Below are 8,377 nucleotides of genomic sequence, written 5' to 3' on the forward strand. Positions count from 1 at the left end.
CTGAATAAAGTTTGAAGACAGATCACATCTATTAATTTGGCAGATTTGAAGACAGAAGATTATTGCTTGATACATATATGCAAGGTAACTTACTTCCACTTCTAAAAGAACTCACCCCATACATCAGATTTGGTAGAAAACTTGTTATAAGCTAGTCCTTCAGGAGCTGTCCACTTTATTGGGATTTGGCTCCAGCGTCGCAGTGTAGGTGTCATCACGCATCAGACGAGCTAGACCAAAATCAGCAGCTTTCACCAGGTGGTTATCTCCCACCAAACAATTTCTTGCTGCTAAATCCCGATGTATGAAGCAAGCGATTCCAGGTAAGCCATTGCGAGGGCTATCTGAGTAGCCATGTACATTAGGATCACAGCCGTGATGTCATTCCTCACAGCATTTCTTACGAGTCCAACAGGTTACCATGGGGCATGAACTCTGTGATAATGTAGAAAGGTGGTTCTCTAGTGCACACACCTGAAAACATGAGAATACTTATTAAAATCAATACCCACACTGCATTACTTATTAGTTGTTATAACACAACAACTTCCTGTTCTTGACTGGTACTTAAAACGGATTAAACATTTTTTCACAAAACTTTAATAATTTTACATAATGACTAACTTTATGAAATACTTTGAACAGTGCAAGTGGTAACTTTAAACTACTCTTTGTTGATAGAGAAAAATCAATTTTAATAATTCCAACGGGCTTGAAATAAAACATGCTCACTCATACACAGAGAAAAACATTACATTGAAATGCTGCAATTCTTAAAATGATAAAGTTATACAATTTCTCCAAGGTGAAAACAGTAATTATGGATTTTAAAACATTATTTCAGGTTTAAGTCCAACTAGCTATTCATCCATCTACAATATTTGCTGACATCGAAAATATTCAGGAAACTGGCCCAAGACATAGATTTACTGCAGCCATAAATAAACAGCCTACTCGGTGTCTCGTCTTCTGACGATAAATAAATAAACAGCCTACTCGGTGTCTCGTCTACTGACGATAAATAATTCTGCAGACAGCCAACTTTTCAATGACTATTAATTTACATATCAAGTCTCATTACACAGCATGGAAATGTATACTCATTGTACAACAATTTCCAATTTCAAACATTAACTAAAAAGGTGTGATTAACCTGACAAACTTGTCCACACAACTTAGTTTCTGCTGAGAAAAGAAATTTAAAACACGTAAATCAACTCAGTAATTTGTAACTTTCATACCAATCAACTGGACCAAATTTGGGTGTTTCATTTCTTTCATAATAGCAGCCTCTTCTAAAAAGTCCTTCAGAGACATAGTGTCTTCCTATAAATATACAAAACTTGTGTACAGAGAGAACTCTTCTAACTTCACAATAATTCATGTCATAAGCACTTTTACTTCAGAAATGTTTAAAATAGTTAACATTCCATAATATGATTTCTATTGCAGTTTGTACTTTTATAAACATATTTTAAAGTTTCATTAAAATGTATCAAAATTTATTAATAATAAAACATAAAATGAGAACAAACTATATAACAGTTGAATTTAATAATGGCACCAGTTAACACCAACTCATTCTTTGTTTAAAAACATCTTATATAATTATCTAACTACTTATTGTCCCTTTTGGATTCCACTTGCAACATCACAAAAATTACTGGCTTGCAAGAGATAAGAAACCTTTCTTTGTTATTTTCTTTTTCACTTCCTCATATTAAACATAGTCTCTACAAAACATTAAAAATGCCCTATTAATACTTTTAAAACTTATACCATTGTGGTAAACACAATATCAGCCCTTAACCCTTTCACAAGATCTGGGTATCGCATTTGCTTTAGGTTTTCCCAATCACTGTTGTTGATATTTGGTTCTACCAGTAACCAACAGATGTCATCCCAATGCCTATATAAAGTGAGAAAAAAATATTTATACAGTGCAAATATTAGACATTTATATAGTAATTATAGTGATTACAGTATAATATATAGCTGCATCACTCATGATAAATGCTGAGATGCTGCAAGACATAGGAAGAGAGCGATGCCATATCTGATAAAACAAATAAGCCCAGCTCACCCTTCCATCTTCTCTTATGGTCAGTAAGAGTTGCACTGGATCCAATGAACCTAAATAAAGGTTATTATATAACCTCCTGATATTTGTTTTTTACTTTTGAATGCTATACTGTGATTTGGTAGATAATTTATTTTGTACATGGGGTGGGGGTTTTCACCCCACTTGAGCAGTGAAAGGTTATCAGATAATTAGTATCTAGTATACTTGTTCCTGTTACTCATGGGTAATTATACTAATTGATGTCTTTATGCATCAAGACAAGAGAGAATTCTCAATGGCCATGGCACTTGAAATTCTCTTCAGACAGGACAAGAGTAAATTAATCTACGAGACCTTCAGCATGGACCAATACAGTAATTCTAAGGGTTTGACACCCAGAGTCCAAAACAGCAATGAGATCTCAAATCAGTCAAGAGATAACAGAGCTTACGAGCTGAAAAACAAAAAGTCCATACTAGAAAAACTCGGAGCCATTCTGCGAGTCACAACTGAGAATAACAAAGTTATCACTGAGCAACAGCCATGAATTACTAAATGTGATTTCACTGACATAACAACTATCTTACTTTTCAAGTACAAACTCAAGTACACAACCCAAAAGAAAATATTTTTAAGGGTAGAATAATTTTGCTAGTAAAGGACAATACCCATTACACATCTATACTGGACTTTACTAAGAAGTTTGTTATATGCAGCATTAAACATATGGCTACTGGAAACCTCTGCTACTGCTGTAACAAAAAAAAACTTCAAACTTTTAGAGCAAAGAAAGCGACTGACCTTGAGCGTTTTGACGGCAACTGTCGTGTTATACTTCTTCCAGATGGCCTCATATACGTCACCATACTGTCCTCCGCCCAGTTTGTGTTTCATAACAATATCCATTCTGTCAACTTCCCACTCATCCGGTTCTGGGCTGAGAGCAAACACAGCAGGCTTGTTCCTCTTGGGGGCTGGATAGAGCAAGAGGGTTATCAAACCATCAGCGTGCACGGAATGGTGATGGACGAGTTCGGCTAAAGTGTGGAACCGACATTCAGATGTCACATACACCTAAAGAAAACAAGCACGTATAGTCGGAAATTTTAAAGTTTAAAGCACAAATGAAAAACAGTTACGTACTACAGCCTTAGTGCAAAACAACACACATGCCTAAATAAACTAAACTACATGATACAGAAAACAGATGAAAGTTCAACGAAGAAAAACTTAGGAAACAAACAATCCCAGTCTCCTGTTAGGGCAGTGGTTCTTAATCTTTTCAGTGTTTGCACCCTTTCAAATCAGTAATCATTTCGCACCCCTGGAGAAATATAAAGCATACTCTTTATGTAAAAATATAGATTTGCTTTAATTATTCATGGGCATCCCTCACCCCTTGGGAATCATCTTAGCACCCCTAGGGTGCGGGCACCAGTTAAGAACCCCCTGTGTTAGGGTCTTCATAACTGCCCCCCCCCATCACACTAAACCTACACCTTGTGATAAACTAATAATCAAGTCTCATTCAAAGTGTTATTTATGCTTGTAATCAAAACTAAAGATCCAGATACACTACCTCCCCCCCAATACTTAAGTGTACCACCACAAAACAAACCTGTTTTATACTTGCTTACCTTTTGCCTTCTTGTGTCTTATATTAATCTGATAATGATACACCTCGTCCATCGTGCCTCAGAGATATCGATCTTTGACCTGGTATGCTCTCACTTTCTAACCAAAAACTTCCGTTGATACCACTGCTGAGTAAATATTCAGCTGCATTTCTGAAAATAGGTCCATGATACCATGAGTGTTTCTCCAAACTATTAGCAGGTGTGATGTAGTTACTGGGTACCCAGCCAACTTGACCTAACCTTGACTGTGCTTCACACCACTCTCTTGTCCTGTTATATGACAACACTTGTACTTGGTCTCCTAATTATTAGAGAAACAATAAAGTAACACCAAGGACAACAAACAGAGTTTTGTGGGTTTTAACACCAGAATTTTTTTTATTTTTTTTTAAATCAGCCCACCTCCAAAAACATATCTTAATATATAAAAGGTTTTAGAACTCAAATTTGTTCTTATGCAATCTAAGAAATTAACAATCACTAAATAATTAGTTTTCTGTTTCTAAGTATTCAAAGCAAAGGAGATTAAATATTTCTTAATAAATTAACTGATCATTAAGTGATTTCACTATACAAGCCTTAGAGAAAGGTTATGTACACACAAAAGTTTCACTAGTCACACTTAACTACCATGGCTGTAAAAAAAACCCATTACCGATGATTTTAGTGAATCTATTTTTCAGGCAACCAAACTTATCTCCAAATCTAATCTTAGCATTATTTTCTGTTAAGTTATAATATTTCATGGCATAATCACCACCTTTCTTCAGAGACACCTGATTATCTCCACCAGCCTGGAAATCATAGAGTGCTATAAATAAAAATGGATCAGAGTCCTCTGGAATAAGAAGATTATCCCTGGATAGCCACTGAGATGATCCTTCATTAGATAATGAAACGTTGCTCAGATGATCCCCAAAGTCAGGGACTTCAGGCAGGGGCCTACTCTGCTTGAGAGCATCTGGAACCACATAGTAAACATGTCAAACAAATTACCAGAGAGCAAAAAACAAATATATGTAATGTTACAATACAATCATTTTCTTACAGATTTAATGCAAAGTCATTCAAGTGACTCTGGTACTCAATTATTACTCATTAAGAATTTACTTTCTTCAACCTAGTTTTACCAAATGAACAACACAGTACTAAACACTTACTAAGATGAAGAATACAGGTATCTAACAGGCAAGAATATAACACATTTATACCTCGTGCAGGTAGACGATCTAGTTCTTAAAGAAAACCTTACCCGAAATATTGTTACTGAAGACAGGTCATATCAAATATTGTTTCATTTGTTAATAGTTTGATAATAAGGCTGTCTAATTTGTTATTAGTTGTTTCCACACCTCATACATTACTCTAAGAAAACAAAAGCTAATTACTTTTAATGCTGCAACTCCAAAACAAATAAACGTAAGCCCTGAAGTATCTTTAAGAGAGTTATATTTCCGAGTAAGATGATTAGATACAAGGTAAATAGAGTTTGAAGAATAGAGAACTGTTAGAAATATCTGTAGCAATAAGATAAGGGAAGTTAACCCTCTTCCCAGTTTCAAAACACATCTGACAACCAGTTTAAGAGGACACTAGTGGTCCTTTGAAGGATAACTCTATATCTGTCCCTTACCTTCTTACATAACCTTATTACATCATACACAAAAATCAAAACATAAAGAGAAATACACAAGCAACCAGGTAAGTGCGAAGAGTGTGTATGCGTGTTTTCTTATAGCAAAGCCACATCGGCTATCTGCTGTTGACCCTCCGGGGAATCGAGACCTAATTTTGCGTTGTAAATCCGTGAGCGTACCACTGTACTAGCGGGAGGATAAGTGGAAGAGAAAGTTAGAAAACACATTTTTATATCTGTTTAACCTGTGACCAAAATAACATAACTTGGTCTACTGGAGGGAAAAAAAATAAAAACTTATAAAGCTGCATCATAAAAAATTTTGAAAACTTTTATTATCTGCAATCCAATATTTCACTGCATTTACATACGAGTATCTTACTGACAGCTTAAAATGGTGATTATTGGATTTTCCTGAGAAGTTAATGTTTGGGTTCATTAATCAATTACAATCAACTGATCAACTGTTCTAATACATGAGGTTTGATAGTTAAAACAACCAGAAATGGTATTAACTGGAAACATTAATTTAGTTATTTGATTATTTTTGTGGATCAACTGATGTACAAGATAATTAGTCATACCAAATAACCAAGCTGACTACTAAGTCGATTTTTTTTTTGCTCTCTAATAAAGCAGGTCACGCTTTCTTGGCAAGTTATTTTCTTTAACTTTTTCTTGGTCTACAGAAAATTTAGGAAGTACATATACCCAGCTTAGTCTAAAATGCCACTCGATACACAGTCATATATATTAATAAATAAATAAACAGCTGTGCAGTTTATTTCATATTCTGTTAACTATGAAAATGCTAAGAAACATTCTTCAACAAGCAGCCAAGAGCATGATTCTAACATTAACAGTTTCTTCCAACAGATATTGATTGTTTCACACTGTTCAGATAATTTTCTTTGCTACACTGGCTAGGATTTCATGTACACTAATTTCATTATGATGATGAACCTTCACTCGGGAGACAATAGATGAAAGTGCACACTGAAGTATCTTATCAAAAATTCATTCAAGCAAAGAGTAAATGTTGATTTACCATCAGAATCTTGTGATGAAATAATGAGGAACTGGTGTAAACATCAGATGAGATACTCCTTCAAAAGGCCCCAAAGAAGCCCATGGGTATGACACTCACCCATGACATGAGCATACTTGTAAACATCATTTCTCTTCCAGGGTATACCCAACCGCATAAGAAAGAGACAAAAGTTTGTGTCATAGGGATGGGTGTAATTTGTGCATGACCTTATAGGTATTTGCACACAAGTCACCATACAGTCAATATATAAAGTGTGATATGGGTTCATAATTAACATAAAGCAGCTTGGTCGCAGCAAACAAGGAACCCATACAATTGAATATATATATATATTATCTCTTTAGAGAGAAAATAGTCTCTAAAAAAGGGAAAGAATTTCATACAGGAAGACAACAGAAAGGGGAAGTCCTGGGACCAGATATGCCATAGTTTAAAGGCAAGGATGACATTGAACTCAATTGAAATGAGAGAGTAGGTACGAAAAAGGATTAGGTCTCAAGATGAGATCCCTTGCAACTGCTTAGTCATTATAACAGAAGGAAGTTAGGAAAAGGAGAAACAACTGAAAATGGGCTAAATATACGTCGAAATAATAATAAAAAGGAACGGGTCATGAATGTGGCAAGTGAAGACCCTTCACAAAACTAACAATTGCCGAAGTTAAATGGAAGAGAAAGAAATGGAAACTGCTAAAAGGATTAACAGAATAGAGAAACAAAGAGAGAACAGGCCCAAACAAGGTGTGAAGAGTCAAAAACACTGACCATCTACAGATCAGATGTAAGAGATCAGGAGGCAGGAGGTAAGGGAGGAAAATAAAAATAGAAAGTGAACAGAAGAAAAGTGAGGAAGTAGAAGAGATAAAATTGTATTTTTGAACAATGTAAACAACTTAGTTGTAAGTATGTATAAGTACTGTCGAAAAGTTCCTCTCAATAAAGCATAATGATAAACATATTTCTATTTTAAATCTGTTAATAAACTACTAATTAAAATTAGTGCTTAACTGTAATATGTAAGACTTTTAAGTCTCATATTAAATCTATTTATTTCATGATCTTTTACCATGACAAGTAATATTTTTTTAACTTTCTTTTATATGGGTTAAAGTGGTTTTTTCACACAACAGAATTTTTGTTCATCTTTAATTTAATTAATCAATATATTTTGTGCAGAAGTATTTATGTTTAAACCAATTTTGGGAAGCTTTATTTGAAACTACAAACAGACCAATACCCTTAACAACTTAATTATCTACAAAAGCAAATCTAACAATGCCGCAAGTAAAAAAAGTTTGGGAGTGACGTTTGTTTATAGCAGTTGAGGTATGATCTAGTAGTAGCAGTGTTAATAATTATAAGTAAAGTTAATAAAAAATGTAATCCCTCTGATACATTCAGTAAGAAAAGTGCATTAATAATTAACAATTCCTCCCCAGATTGTGAAACATCCACCACCATTGCTGACAGCAACTCAACCTACAAGTAATCACCCTGTTATAAAACAGATATTTTCATTCTATTTATTTTGAATATCACACCAAGAAATCAGAAACTTCTATCCTATTGACTCCTTAGATAGTTTGTAAACTTTGATGAAATCAGCTCCTAAACCTTTTTCTCAAGAGAAAGTCAGTTAGAGAGATCCTAACCCATACATATAAAAAAAATTATTCACCCTCTGGAACCATTCTAGAAATCTTGTATGAACCCCTCCAAATATCCGAGATAGCATCCAATGAGACCTAAATACTGACTTGTATAGAGACAAGTACTAGTTCTGACTTGTAATCATTGTCTTACATACATTCTTTTAAAATTCTGTTATAATTACTGCTATCCAATAGTAGTATTTTGATGGATTCTGTCCCCATCCATCATTATCTCAAGATACTTTTCTTCAGTCCTGTTACTGAGTAGGTTCTTAAGCACACATTAAACGCTATTCAGATTATGGAATATTAAACGTATACCCAAATTATGTGTGGAGTC

At 34.5% G+C, this 8,377-nt stretch overlaps 1 pseudogene across 1 annotated transcript in view; it reads right to left on the bottom strand.

The window, feature by feature from the left end:
- Window positions 1–8,377, bottom strand: part of LOC143245938 (uncharacterized) — a 27,797-nt pseudogene that overhangs the window by 15,705 nt on the left and 3,715 nt on the right. Inside the window, exons 2-6 of the transcript XR_013025708.1 lie at window positions 4,460–4,660; window positions 3,692–4,000; window positions 2,864–3,136; window positions 1,242–1,326; window positions 116–474 (exon numbers count right to left, since the gene is read on the bottom strand). The product of XR_013025708.1 is annotated as an uncharacterized LOC143245938 (transcript). The remainder of the gene's footprint in view (window positions 1–115; window positions 475–1,241; window positions 1,327–2,863; window positions 3,137–3,691; window positions 4,001–4,459; window positions 4,661–8,377) is intronic.

Source organism: Tachypleus tridentatus, chromosome 3, assembly GCF_004210375.1.
Source record: "Tachypleus tridentatus isolate NWPU-2018 chromosome 3, ASM421037v1, whole genome shotgun sequence".
Classification (NCBI taxonomy): Eukaryota; Metazoa; Arthropoda; class Merostomata; order Xiphosura; family Limulidae; genus Tachypleus; species Tachypleus tridentatus.